This window comes from Capra hircus, chromosome 6 (genome assembly GCF_001704415.2).
Source record: "Capra hircus breed San Clemente chromosome 6, ASM170441v1, whole genome shotgun sequence".
Lineage (NCBI taxonomy): Eukaryota > Metazoa > Chordata > Mammalia > Artiodactyla > Bovidae > Capra > Capra hircus.
The window spans coordinates 105,511,679-105,527,074 of NC_030813.1; the positions used below are offsets into that span (position 1 = coordinate 105,511,679).

General features: G+C 48.1%; 1 protein-coding gene across 1 annotated transcript in view; it reads right to left on the minus strand.

The window, feature by feature from the left end:
• SLC2A9 (solute carrier family 2 member 9) overlaps positions 1-15,396 on the minus strand; it is a 245,638-nt gene that overhangs the window by 211,156 nt on the left and 19,086 nt on the right. The window lies entirely within an intron of this gene.

Below are 15,396 nucleotides of genomic sequence, written 5' to 3' on the forward strand. Positions count from 1 at the left end.
GTATTCTTGCCTGAAGAATTCCATGGACAGAGGAGCCTGGTAGGCTATAGGTCACAGGGTTGCAAAGAGTGGGACACAACGGAAATGACTTGCCCACACACAGTTGTGTTAATTTCTGCTGTACAGCACAATGATTTAGTTACACTTATATATACATTCTTTTTCATATTATTTTCCATTATAGTTTATCACAGGATATTGAATATAGTTTCCTGACATGACTGAGCGACTAACACTTTAACACGAAGCATCTAGGTTACGGGAATGAAATCTTGAGCAAAACAGATGTCACTCTGCCCTGATGGAGCTTAAATTCTGGGAGAAGAGACAGTTTAGGAGGAGCATATGGACTTCTCAAGGGGCGTATGGAAGGTTAGAGGCCTGGCCCAGCAGGGAGAGACCACAGCAGGAGATAGGCTGCAGAGATGACTCGTGACATATTTCCGCAAGCAGCATAACATCACACAATTACCACTCAGCTGTGCTTTCTCACCCAATGTTTATCTGATTTGCTTTCCTATGTTTTCCAGTTTTCTACACTAAAACACACAGAAACCAATCACTTCTACAACTGGAAAAACAAGCTTTTAGAATGTCTTCAAATGAAAGAGAAAAACATTTTTTTGAAGAATGAAGCCCTTAGGGTGTCAAGGAGCCAAGTAGACTAAAAACTACAGTTCTGGAAGAATAAACAGTTCTTACATGTTAACGGGCTCTGAGTTTGAAGTCATGTGGGCTGCCTGACAATGTCAACTGGAGGCCCTCCACCGAGGGAGCCACCTGAGTCTGGCCAGCACACGCCCAGGGACACACCACCCACTGGACCTCCACGTTCAGGCCCCTCTTGCTATCTCTCAGGCCCCAGGCTGGACTGCCTCCCCTCTTGCCTTTGTCTCATCTTCCAGGCTCACCTTCTCTGCTGTCCGTCTGTTCCTTCTGGAAAGTCTGAGTCGCTTCGTCCTGTGCCTCCCCGAGCTTGTTCCATTAGCCTTGTAGGAGCCAGACTGTACTGAACCACTGAGGGTTCTTTCATCTGTGTCCTCGACCGTGACTTTGACCCCCTCCTGAGGGTTCATTTTATGTGTCAGCTTGGCAAGGCCACAGTGTCTAGTTGTGGTTAGACATTCAGAGAACAGGCAAGCTATTGCTGGCAGTTTTTAGGTATGACTCACGCTCAGCAGCAGTAGCAGCACGTTTAACAGGGCTTCCCTGGGGGCTCAGCGGTAAAGAATCTGTCTGCAAAGCAGGAGGCTCGGGAGATGAATATTCTACCCCTGGGTCAGGAAGATCTCCTGGAGGAGGGCATGGCAACCCACTCCTGTACTCTTGCCTGGAGAATCCTATGGAGCGAGAAGACTGGTGGGCTACAGTCCATGGGGTCGCAAAGAGTCAGACATGACTGAAGCAACGGAGCACGTACGCACATTTACAATCAACTGACTTTAAGTAGATGGGCCTCCATAACGTAGGTGAGCCTCATCCAATGAGCTGAAGGCCTTAAGAACAAAGACTAAGGCACCCCATAGGAGAAGAAATTCTGCATTAAGATGACAACATAGAAATTCTGCCTGAGTTTCCAGCCTTCAGGCCAAGGTTACAACATCAATTCCTGCCAGAATTTCTAGCCTGTGGACTTGCCATATGGGCCTGGAGCTTGCCAGCCCCATGATCATGTGAGTTAATTCCTTAAAAACTCTGTCTTTTTCTATCAATATCTACCTATCTATCTAGACATCCTATTGGCTCCAGTTCTCCGGAGAATCCTGCGTGACACACTCCTTACACTCTGGAGCCACAGCTGACCCATCTCTGTGCCCACGGAGTCTGACAGTGCCTGGCTTTAGCCAGGGGAGCCCTCTGGGGTGGTGTGGGTGGCGGGGGAGAGAGGAGTCAGAATGGGGTCAGCCTAGAAAGGTGGGCTGGGGTGGGAGGTGCGAGGGAGGTTTAAGAGGAGGGGGACACATGTATATCTATGGCTGATACATGTTGGTGTAAGTCAGAAGTCAACACAACCTTGTGAAGCCATTATCCTCCAATTAAATACGTTTTTAAAAAAGAATGGCATTGGGTGAGATGGGAGGGGACTGAGGGAGCCAGAGTGACAATGTCCTGGGCCACCACCTATCAAGTTCCAGGGGCTGCACTTCCATTCTAGTTTGTGCGAATCGCGGTCACCACATGGCTCCAAGGAGCTCCATTCACACAGTCAGTGTCCCCCTGGAGTTATGCAAGGTGGTGGTCCTCCAGGTACCTAAGAATGAAAATGGTCTCCAAACACTCAGACAAGAGCATAATTTGAAAAGGCACGAACAGAATGGAAAGAGCAAGGATGTTCGCATCAGAAACCTGGATGCCAACCCTGGTTTTGCTTCCATGACCCAGAGCAAATTAGTTAATCTCTGGGTCTGTTTCTTTATCCTTCAATGGATGGTGGTTATCATTCTCTCATATGATTCTTAGCCTAGGCAGAATGTACATCAGAGGCCTGGGGAGATGCCTGGCAAATCCTTGGTGTCTAATTAATGGTGACCATCGTTCACTGAGCTGGAGAAGACTCAAAGCAGCAGATTTGGGGATGGGAGGAAATAAAGAATTCTCTTTTGGAAGTGTGTGGCTGAGATGCTTGTGTGACATCCAAGTGAAAATGTCACTTGGGCAGTTGGAAATAGGAGCAACGCTCAAGAAGTGGTCTGGACTGGAGATACGTTAATGACATTTAACACCATGGGATTAGGTAAGTCACAGAAGAGTGGAGAAAAATATTCCTAAGGAACTTTGACCAGAAAAGAGCAGGTGGGGGACAGAAAATGGCAAAGGAAACTGACTCAGAGAAAACAGGGAGAGTGAACTTCAGCAGGAGAACTGTAAGAGGATGTGAGTGGTCAGCTGTTTAAATGCAGCTCATGGAAGAGGAGCTAATAGTGCCCATGGCTTGTGACCACATGGAGGCCACCGGGAAGTGTGAGTGGGTGTGATAGGGACAGAGTACAGGGACAAAGTAGGTGATTAAATAGCTAATCCCACTAGGGGATTGCATGTAGGAAAAATATGGGAGACCTCTGTAAGTTAATGATCACTCAAGAAAGTAGATTTGCTTAACCACAAACCCAAGCAAGCTTGCTTAGCGACAAAACCAGGCAGCAGAAGTATGAGCCATGCCCCTAAACAATAAAACAATGGTAGCGTGAGACCCACGCCCACCTGGTGAGCTCAGGAAGTTAATTGACCTCAAAGGCATGCTCTCTGCACGCATAAAAAACAATAATTTGTGGAAAGATGACATTTCAAAGTAAAGACCCTCACTGTACTGAGACTTGAGATAATTTTTTCATGGTGCCATGTCAGTCCTGGCTTGACCATGTAGGCATGAGAAAACTCCCCTGCTCACCCTGGAGCAAGAGCTGATGATGAAAGCGTGACATCTACTCAAGAATGAGGACAAAAGCGGTCTTTTCTCCCTCCTCACTTTTCTTTTGATTATAAAACTGTAGCCCACTAAGTTCTCAGGACATGGTACCCTCTTACCCACCCACGTGTAAGCCTCACAAACATCCTAATACGTCACTTCTTACCAACCACTTTGCCTTTCTCTGAATTCTTTCTGCGCTGAGACACAAAGGACCAGAGCTCTGCAAAGCCCCCTGAAATGCCGCCAAACAGTTTTAGGAAGGGGGTATGAAGAGCCTGGAGAAGGAAATGGCAACCCATTCCAGTATTCTTGCCTTGAGAATCCCATGGACAGAGGAGCCTGGTGGGCTGCTGTCTATAGGGTCACACAGAGTCGGACACGACTGAAGCGACTTAGCATACATGCACGCATTGGAGAAGGAAATGGCAACCCACTCCAGCGTTCTTGCCTGGAGAATCCCGGGGACAGGGGAGCCTGGTGGGCTGCCATCTATGGGGTCGCACAGAGTTGGACACCACTGAAGTGCCTTAGCAGCAGCAGCAGCAGGAAGAGCCTGGATGCCCTAGGAGAAGGAGACAAATCTTCCCAGAATGTTGGCCATTTGGAGAAGCAGAGAAGGGGGCCGGCAGTAGGTGTGGAATCAGAGAACAGATTATGGGAGAAGCATGGGCAGAAGGCAGGTTTGGAAGTGGGGAGGTGGGGGACTTCTGCCCAATGGTATCCTTATTCTTAGTGACCAAGACCAAGCAACCAACTGAAGGGACAGGAAGATTTGTGAAGCTGAGAAATTGCCACTGGGAACCTCTGGGGCACAGCCTTCAGATGGCTAATTCATGTTGATGTTTGGCAGAAATCAATACAATACTGTGCAGCTTTCCTGATATCGCAGTTAGTAAAGAATCCGCCTGCAATGCAGGAGACCCTGGTTTGATTCCTGGGTCAGAAAGATCCACTGGAGAAGGGATAGGCTACCCATTCCAGTATTCTTGGGCTTCCCTTGTGGCTCAGCTGGTAAAGAATCTGCCTGAAATGCAGGAGACCTGGGTTTGATCCCTAGGTTGGGAAGGTCCCCTGGAGAAGGGAACGGCTACCCACTCCAGTATTCTGGCTTGGAGAATTCTATGGACTATATAGTCCATGGGGTCACAAACAGTCAGACATGACCGAGCGACTTTCACTTCATTTCACAATACTGTAAAGCAATTATCCTTCAATTTAAAACAAGTTGAAATAAATAAATAAAAGGAAGAGTAAAACCTGGCAGAAAGTGCACCATACACACTCACCAAGGAGTTCTTTATATACAAATAATAATGACGATAATAATGGTTAGTTTCAGTTCAGTTCAGTCGCTCAGTCATGTCAGACTCTTTGCGACCCCATGAACTGCAGCACACCAGGCCTTCCTGTCCATCACCAACTCCCGGAGTTTACCCAAACTCATGTCCATTGAGTTGGTGATGCCATCTAACCAAGTTAGTTTAGACTGTTCTAAATTGCAATGGATCTACCTAGGCGGGTTTCTGTGCCAGGCCACTGTCAGTAATGATCTCAAGGGCTTTGGGAATAAGCTAGGGTGATTCAAAAAAAAAAAAAGAAAAACCAAGCCTGGTGGGCCAGCAGGAGGGTGTGGACAGTCCATCTCCAGCTCAGGTCTGGGGAAGGCAGCTGTGAGTGTTGGAGCACTGGGAGGTTTGGGGGACAGAGGGTGAGCAGCAGGTGAGAGGAGGCAGTTAAGGGAGGATGGAAGCTTAGACTGCAACCACAGAGAGAACACAGGATCCCAGCCATGGTCAGAGGGTGGCTTTTTTGAGGATGTACATTGCCCATCCAAAGCTGGAAGCACCCAGAAGTCATGGTCAGAGCTGGTGAACAGTCCCGGATGAGAAGGAAGGAGTGGCCACAGATGTGGGTGGGAGAAGAGACGGCAACAAGTGGACATAAACTGATTACAGAGTGTGTCGAATCGTCCTGTGGGTACAGTTGAGGTGAGGAGACACAGGCATGGGGTGGGAGGACCAGTGCGCCCCGCAGGTCAAACTCGAGAGGGTGAGTGAGTCCTCCAGGTTGAGAGAGGTGAGCTGTGCCCAAGGATGAGGATGGGGAGATACGTGTGCATTCTTCCCAACAACATGCTGCAAATGGGGAAGACTGCTGGTACCACAGGGGTTTGTGGGGTGTAGGTCGTGCTTCCTTTGGGATCACAGACAGCTCTGACTTTCTACTCCCCCATCAGCGAGGGTTATTAAGTACATAGGGACTCACTGCCCAGGGGAGTTACTTGCAGTAGAAGCTTAAGACTCTGTGTCTCTCACACAGAAGCCACAAGGGAGCTGAGAATGATGTCACATCCCTGCGATATCATGTCATGGGGAAGCTTGCCAGCTGTGGAATACAAAGCCAAGTTCAGACGGCTCACACCCTAGGCAGCATGGAGCCGTGAGTTCAAATTCCAACTCTTTAGCTCACTAGCTGTGTGACTTAGGGAAAGTTAGTTAACCTCTCTGAACCTCTATTTCTTTGTGTCAAGCACGGAATAGTAATAAGACCGACCTCATAGGGTTGTTGTGGGGATTAAATAAGTCAATGTATATGAAGCGTATGCTGCTGCTAAGTCACTTCAGTCGTGTCCGACTCTGTGCAACCCCATAGACAGCAGCCCGCCAGGCTCCCCCAACCCTGGGATTCTCCAGGCAAGAACACTGGAGTGGGTTGCCATTTCCTTCTCCAATGCATGAAAGTGAAAAGTGAAAGTGAAGTCGCTCAGTCGTAAATGCGAAAAGATCAAGAGCTGTCAACATCACCACAGGCTCCTGGGTGATCACATGGAATGAATGGTGTCTTAGAATGAGTTTAGAGGAAAAAGGAGGGGAATTCACTTAGTGTCTGACTAGAGGAAATTACGGCTTCTGTGATGGTTCAGTGGTAAATAATCCACCAGTGCAGCAGATAGGGGTTTGATCCCTGAGTTGGGAAGATCCCTTGGAGAAGGAATTGGCAATGCACTCCAGTATTCTTGCCTGGGAAATTCCATGGACAGAGGAGCCTGGTGGGCTACAGTCCATGGGGTCACAAAAGAGTCAGACACAACTTAAGGAATAAACAACAACAACAACAGAGGACCTTAAACTACCTCAGAATAATTCTCTCGGCTTAAATAGAATAATAACATAACATATATATATGTATATACACATACATATGTGTGTGTGTGTATATATATATATATATATATAAAAGCCTAGTGCATGGGGTTTCAAAAATGTTAACTTTTGTTCTTACAGTCCATGATAACAATACTAATATTGCTGCTACTCAAGTCTAACACTCGGCCAGTGCCCATCATGTGGCCCAGAGTGTCAGATTCCTATTTCCATTTCTGAATAGCCACATTCTGAGGTCCCAAGGGTTCACCTACCATAGTCTGGCAGCTGCAGGCAGCAGAACTCTGCTCCCAGCAATTTGACTGGCCCCACCTACTGTGTAATCACCTCCACCGTACTATTGCTGCTGCTCCTTATAATAAAACTTTCAGGGCACCATGTGTTGGAGTCTTTAGCTGGCCATGGCCGAAGTAAAGCAAGCAAGGCTGGAAGGAGACTGTTTGCCCACCTAGCCTGTCACAGAGGTGGATCTGCGCCCAGACTGCCTGAAGTCAGCCCCTCGCTTGTGAGCCCGCACTGAGTAGAAGGACAAAGGCGAAGAGAAGGCACCGCACACATTAACGCAGCACCGAAGATCGACAGACAGTGCAGTGAAGGGGGACGCCTTTCCCCAGGCTGGCTCCTGCAGGCAGAGGCCACCTCCTAAACTGGAGAATTCTGGGCCTTGTGTCCTGTCCACAGGATGCGGCCTTGCTAACAAAGCCCTGTGGGTCCAGCAGTCTCTAGCTGACAGCTTTGAGCAGAAAACGCCACACCTGTCCTGGCCTCAGTTTTCTGACCAACACTCTGTGGCGACTGTGCTTAATTTTCAGAGTAAATTCTCTGCTGACTTTGGCATGGAGCTCAAGCTAACCTAGGACTTTCCAGGTGACGCTAGTGGTAAAGAACCTGCCTGCCAATCCAGGAAATGTAAGAGACGTGGATTCGATCCCTGGGTTGGGAAGATTCCCTGGGTTGGGAAGATTCGCTGGAGAAGGGCGCGGCAACCCGCTCCAGTATTCTTGCCTGGAGAATCCCACGGACAGAGGAGCCTGGCAGGCTAGTCCATGGGGTTGCAAAGGTTTGGACACGACTGAAGTGGCTTGGCACAGCACAGCACAAAGCAGCTAACCTAAAGGAAGACACAGTAAAGGAATGTGGAAAATAGGCCGTTAGGAAGAGAGGGGGTGGGGGGAAGAAAGGGAAGGGAGGAGGGGGCGTATTAGCAGCCATAGGAATAATAACCATAGGATACTCAATTTCTTATTGTAAACATTTGTCAGACACCACGCTAAGCACTCCAAGTGCCTTTTCTCATTTAATTGTCACCAAATTGATTTTCATCTCTCTCAATTTTTAACTCTCTTGCTCCAGCTGCTCTGTAAACCTGGGTAATTCCTGAAATGGTCCCTAAGGCTGATCCAAATCTATGAGCCTGACTTCCCTGTTTCCTTGAGCTTCCCTAGCCCGTTCCTGATTAAAGACCAAAGGAAAAAAAGCTTCATAAACAGAACAGCCTGGGAAATTGTGAAAGAAAGCAGCATGAATGATTAAGTGGCATCCTGCTGCTTTCATAAACATTCCTTGATGCCAGTCTTGACAAGCAACAAACGATCAACATCAAGATATTGACGGCTTGCTCAGCTTATGAAAAGTGTGTCCAGCTGTGGGTCGGCAAGTTCTGGCCTGGGAGTCCAAGGCAGATGTGCCCAGGCGATGTCACTGCTGACCGCCTGCCCTGGGTGTTAGATCCCTTCTGGATAACAGCGCAGAACCAACATGCCCGGGGAAGTGTGATAAAGGTCAGTAAAATGACACGTAGGAGTTGTGGAGCAGACACAAAGGCATGCAGGTTCACCAAGTCTGCAGCCCAGACAAGCAGGATGAGGGGGCTGACTCTTGCTGCTTTGCCAGTGGAGGAGTAAAATCGGCCCCTGGTGAAATACACGAGAGTCGTCCATTGGGAAATGCTGCTTGTATGGTGATCACCACTGTGGTTATTTCATGAATGCCACGCTGTGCTCATGACCCCATTCTGGATCAAAAACGAGGCGTGTGTACTCATCCTACTCTTTTTCAGGACAGGTAGATAGATGGAGAGAGGCAGAGGGACCATCACTGGGCAGCTGGGACAAGATCCAAGCTCAGCCCAGGGGACCAGAAGCCTCCTTCTGAGTGGCTCACACAGAGAGGGGAGGGTTCGGGAAGTGACGCATGGTTCCAGGGTGAAGCAGAGAGAGATGGGTGCCCGGGAGTCCTACCCACCTTGGGAAAGGGGCCCTGTGCCTGGCTCAAGGGTGAACCCTGGGAGACAGTGATGTCTTGGGAGCCTGGAAAAGCCCACTCAATTCCCTTGGCATCGATTGAAAGCAACCGGGCAAACTTCTCATGGCTAATCCCGTTTCCCCAGTGCCTAGTTGTACCAAGCAGGACTGGAGAGCAGGAGGAAATCACCTGATCACTGATCAGGTGGATCCCTGATCCCTAAAGACCTCCATCCGAGGCGTCTTTATCAACCAACCTCTGATGCGTGCACAGCCCACATGCTAGAAAAATGACATTTCTGTGCTTCAGCTATGTTTTAGGACACGCAGACACCAAGACTGAGGCTATCTTGGAGTGAGGGGATGGCTTTCCCAGGCTTTTCAAGCCTTCCACGATTACCCAGCTGGCACCCACCCCTCCTTGCCCCAAGCAGTCACTCAAACTCTCCCTTGTTGCCTTTTCTGCTGTCATAAATCATTCTTAGGTGCCAGGATGATTCAGCAGCATCTAGATAAATAGTATAGGACAATGAAAGACCCTGGATTTGAGGTCAGATCTCAGATCCCAGCTACCACTCATTCCCCAGCCTGTCTCCTGGGTCAAGTCAGCTTTCTGCAAAGTGGGCATCAGGGAATACTCATCTCAAGGTCATGTGCAGATCAAATGAGACGTTTGGGAATATACCTAGGAATGGAATTGCTGTGTCAAACGGTTAAGTCTACATTTGTTTTTTGAGGAACGCCAAACTATTTTCCACAGTGGCTAAACCAGTGTACGTTCCCACTGGTCACTCCCTGGTGTATACCTTTGAATTGGTTTTGCCATGTAGCAAGCACAGGGTATGTATTCGCTACTGCAGCTATTTTTGAGGAATCTCTTTATTCCTCATTATTTTCATTCTCATTCCTGTGCTCTCTTACAGATGTTTTTGGAGTACCTACTGTAGGGCCAACACGATGCTAGATGCTGAGAAGGCTGCAAAGAAGGGGAAATCTGTTGGGAAATTCACAGTTTAATTAGAAGGAGGAGCCCCTGGAAGGGACCTGCTTTTAGTAAACACCTACTATGTGGTGGGCACTGGTTAGGCCTAGCCTCATCTAATGCTAAGAGCAGCCGCTGAGCTCTGCTCATCTTCATTCTATGGCCAAGCACGCTGGGGAGGTCAGAGATCAGAGGTCACCCCACGTGCCCAAAGCATCACAGCTTGTGGATGAGAACTGACCCTTTTAGAGCAAGACCACCTGTTCTGTTTGCTCCGATTCCTGTTCACTTCAGCTCTGTGGGCAAGGATCTCGCCAAAAGGACAAGTCCATCCGAGTGAGACCTTGATGTCAGACATATTTCTCAGGTTCTTAGCAGCCCAGCATCCAGACAGAATTTTCACTTGGGAAAGTGAAAGCGTTAGTTACTCAATCGTGTCTGACTCTTTGCGACCCTATAGACTGTAGCCCACCAGGCTCTTCTGTCCTTGGAATTCTCCAGGCAAGAATACCAGAGTGGGTCACCATGTCCTCCTCCAGGGGATCTTCCCGACCCAAGGATCGAACGCGTGTCTCCTGCATTGCAGGCTGATTCTTTACCGTTTGAGCCATCTTGGAAGCCCGACGTGTCTTAATATCACCAATTTAAAAGCAAAAGCAAAGCTAACTGTTGGCAAGGATGTGGAGAAATTGGAGCCCTTGTACATTGCCACTGGGGATGTTTAGCCCAGTGAGACTGGAAAACAAACTGGAGAACTGTTTGATGGGTTTTCAAAAAATAAATATAGAATCACCATATGACCCAGCCATTCCACGCCTTGGTCTGTATGCAAGAGAGCTGAAAGCAGGTGCTCAAACAAAAACTTGCATGTGAGCACTCACAGCAGTGCTATTCACAATAGCTGAAAGGTGGAAGCAGTCCAAATGCCCATCAGCCACTGAGAAGATCAGCAACTGTGGTCTCTCCATACAATGGAATATTGTTCAGCCAAAGAAAGAAATGAAGTTCCGATACGTGTTTCAATGTAGAAGAACCTTGAAATTCTCGGCCAGATGAAGAAAAGCTACATTTGGAGGGTCGCATGTTGTATGATTCCATTTCAATGAAATGTCCAGAAGGGACAAATGTATAAAGGTTGGAGGCAGATCAGAAGTGGCCTGGGGCTAGCGGGAGGAGGTGACTTGGAAGCAACTCTTAATGGGTTGGAGGGCTGCTTGGTTTGGGTGATGAAAATGTTCTGGATCTAGACAGACGTGGTGGCTGCACAATTATGAATGCATTTGTGCTTTCATACGCCGCTGAATTACTCTATCAAGTTTTTGGCCACCCTACGCAGCAGCCAACAAGCCTCTGTTTAGTTACCATTTTTACGGGTTAACAAGCCAGCCTGGTGGGTTGTTTTTCCATCATCATTTAACCAGTAACGGTTCTAAAAGTTTTGTGTATCCACATGGTCGTAGACCTCCTTTTAATGATTGTATTAACTTACAAGCTCAGGTAGTGTTTTTCTTAAGGCTCTATCCTGGAGCACACTGACTGAGTGTTAATGTGTGTAGCAGAGTTTACTCTCTTTAAATAACCAGCTCTGACTAGTTCTTTATCTGTTTCTAGCAGTCTGTGTAGTTGTCTTTTTCAGAGGAAGATTTTTCACATTTCTGGGATGTTCTTATTTTTAAGGTGATAAGATTTCTTTCTTTCTTTCTTTTTTTTTTTTCTTCTTTTCCCCAATTCAATGCAGGTGAGAGGGTGAGTGGGTAAGGGATGTTGTTTTTAACTAGCATGTTAGGTACATTCGGGTGGTGGGAGGGTTGTTAGTGTTTGTTGTTGGTTTTATTTTTAATGAATCTTGCTTAACACTGTCCATTAGCTGTCATGCCCGGTCAACAAAATGCTTTAAATTTGAAAGTGTAGAACACACGGCTTGGTTGAGGGTTTTTTTGTTTGTGTGTTTTTGTGAGAAAAGCAAATGCAAAGTTGGAGAAATTAACACGGTCATGTTGCCTGAGATTAGAATGACTAAGATAAGTCTTTTTTTTTTTTTAAGTTTGTTCAAGGCAGACATGGTGTAAGGAATAGACCCAACCAGACTAACTGCCTGGGCCACAGAAACCTATGCTGCAAACCCTCCTGGTTGCTGACTGCCTCTTGACACTTTTCAAAATGGGCATTGCAGCGGTGGTATGGATCCTGTCCTTTAAGTGGAGAACTGGGGAAGTGAAGGGTTTTCCCCAGAGCTTTAAGGTGAGTTCTTGTTTGGGGTGGGTTTCTTTTTTTTCCTCCTCCCTTCTGGAGTTTTACTTTTAAATGATACACTGCAGGCCTCAGGCATGATAGGCAATGAGCAGGTGAAGAACCAATGGGAAAACAGGCTTCTGCATGTATCACTGTGGTCCACAGAGGAGGCTAGACAAGGTAGCAAGGAGATGATGTATCAGCGCCTGCAGTCTTAAAACAAACTTGGTGTCTCTTTAGACTTTAAAATTGTTCCTATGCAGCTTATTTTATTTTTGTTTAATCAAATAAACAAGAGGGTTTTTTCCATGGTTATTTCCATGAAATACATAAAAAACTTCAACCATTTTTTTTTAAGGTGGAGTGGAATGTTCTAAAATCAGACCCTCCTCCCTATTCATCAGTTTGGTTTAAGCTGGGAAATCAAGGCTTTTGCATCCACCCAGTGACCAAGCTTCAGACCCTGACTCTGTATGCTCACCATCTGTGTGTCCTTAAGAAACTCAGTTAAGCTCTCTAAGCTCAGCTGCCTTATTGTAAACAGCATGTCCTATAACAGCATGTGTGGGGATCAATAGCCATGTGTGGATGCAATACTCAACACACAGCAGAGACTAATAAATTGCAGCTATTTCTAACATCTGTATGTCAATCATTCATAAAATGCAGAGGGCCCAGATTGCATCAAAGGGAAGTCTGTGGACCAGACACTGTCAGTTTGGATCCCACCGAGACCTGGAGAGGCTCACCTGAGCCCCTTCCCCAAGCTCCCTGGGCTCTTCCCACCTCACTGTCTGCCCTGTTCGTTCCTCTGGGGCCTCCCCCTCGCCCTCACCCCCTTCCCTCTGCACTTGCCCCCTTGGCGGCTCTGATCCCGTCTCTACCCTGGCGAATCCCATGTGTTACATCACTCGCCCACACCTGTGTCCCACGTTCCTGACCAGACCACGTGACATCGTCACTTGGATACCAAGCGGAACCTCAGCCTTAAGGAGACCAAATGTAGCTGGCAAGTGGCTGGGTCAGTTCCTGGCAGAGCGAGGACTTGAAGTTGGTCTGAGGCCAGGGTGGTGCCCCCAGGCTGCACTCAGTTACTCACTCCACTTGGATGAATAATTCATGTGTCAAACTCACTGTGTTTGAACCTGTTCCCCTACAGACTTCCCTTCCAGGTAAATGGTTATCACTGCTCTTCCAGTGATCCGTGCCCCAGCTTGCCCCTGGCATCGACCTAGCATCCGACCACTTCTCTCCATCATCTCCTGACCTTCTCAGGGTTACGTCCTCAGTGCTTAGCAAGGTCCACCGGCTCTGACCCTCACTGACTCGTACCTGACTCCATCCCCACCCTCTCTTTCCCCTTCCCCTTCACTCTGGCCAACTGGACCCACGGTGTCCTCAAGCTAGTCTGGTGCACACTTCTTTCAGCACCTCTGGCACCTCTGGCACCTGCTGCTCCTCTGCCTGGAACACCCTCCCTCAGATACCCCAAAGGGCTCATTTCTCTCTGAGTGTAAAAGGGAGTGTGTGTATGCATGATCAGTGATGCCTGCCAAGCTCTTCTGTCCTTGGAATTTTCCAGGCCAAGAATACTGGAAGGGTTGCCATTTCCTACTCCGGGGGATCGTCTCAACCCAGGATCGAACCCACATCTCTTGAGTCTCCTGCATTGGATTCTTTTACCACTGAGCCATCTGGGAGGCCCTGTCTCCACTCAGATAGAAGCCACTGGAGAGGACCCATGACCTCCCAATAGTAAACGCAACAGTCATGATTAATCTTCTCTTTGATTTCCATCCAGCCCACCCTTTTACTTTTGGAACAATACCCATTCCCAGCTGGTGAATAGTTACCTATTTGTTGACTTGTTTCCTCCAGCTGGAATCTGTAGTCCAGAAAGCTGGGATTTGGTCTTTGTGCTGGTCCTTGCCTCCCCAAGTCCAGCCCCCCTCCTTCTCTGCCCTGCTTCTGCCCTGACAGGCTAGCCCGCTTTCTTGCTACTGGCTGCCAGCCCAGTAGGAAATGACAGGCAGGGCAAGAAAGTGATGGGGACCTTCTTCCCTGCTACCTCCCTGCACTAATTCAGCAGCTCTGGGAACATCCTCCCAACTACAGCTGCCCAGGCATCCCCTGCCAAGGCTGCTCCTCCCCTTCCCTCAGTTCTAGGGGCAAGGGCTCCCCACTGGCCATCCCTTGTCTGTTCCTTTCCCCCTGTCTATGCCTGTCTAAGTTCTCCCCTCACCATCTGGGGTGGATTCTGTTTCCTCCTGAAACCCTAGCCCTACCAGCCCCTCACGTTCGCTGCTGTGTCCAGCGCCTAGGACAGTGCCCAGAACATAGTGAGCCCTCAGTAAACATTCTTCATTAATGAACCAGCTAATGAATTAATTAGCAGAAGAATGAATGGAAGAAAACCAATATGCTACTCAGAATGAATAGATAAACAGATGGAGCAAAGCATTCTGTTTCCTTGAAAGAAAAAATGAGCTAAGCCGATGAGTCAGCTTTCATGGAACCATAATATGCTTCAGCATCAGTCCTTCCAATGAATATTCAGGGTTGATATCTTTTAGGATTGACTGGCTTGATCTCATTGCTAAGGGACTCTCAAGAGTCTTCTCCAGCACCACAGTTCGAAAACATCAATTCTTTGGCGCTCAGCCTTCTTCATGGTCCAACTCTCACATCTGTACATGACTACTGGAAAAACCATAGCTTTGACCATACGGACACTCATCGGCGAAGTGATGTCTCTGCTTTTTAATATATTGTCTAGGTGGGGATGAGGAGATAGCAAAGCTTTAAAAGATGGTTCTGGAAGGCATCACTGCAAAGGTGATATTTGAGCAAAGACTTGAAGGAAGGAGGAGGTTGAGCCACGTGGAAAACTGGGCTGTGTGTTACAGTCACCAAGGACACAAGAGGAAAAACCCAGTTTCTCTGGGTGTGAAGAAAATATTTCCAGCAGAAGGCCAGCCAAGGGAGAAGGGCTAAAGGGTAAGTAGCCGCTGGAGTGTAGAGTAAGGGGGTGGGGAGGGTGATGGGAGATCTTGCCAGAGGGGTCACTGGGACAGGAAGAAGGGATGAGCCCAGCCGCTTGGACTGGATCCTCTTGGCAAGGGATTTGCTTTGAGTGATGGGATGGTGAGTGACAGAAATATTAAGATGCTGATATTAGACCACCAGCCAGGTTCACACCCCAGCTCCCGCACTGGCTCTGTGACCTTAACACTGGAACTGTCACTTAACCTCTCTGAATCTCAGTTCCTTCCCTATCTGTAAAAGGCAAGAGTCAGGGAACCCACTTCCCAGGACCAAGTGACTTAGAATGGTGTCTGCCTCATATGGATGAGTCCCTTCAGTGTT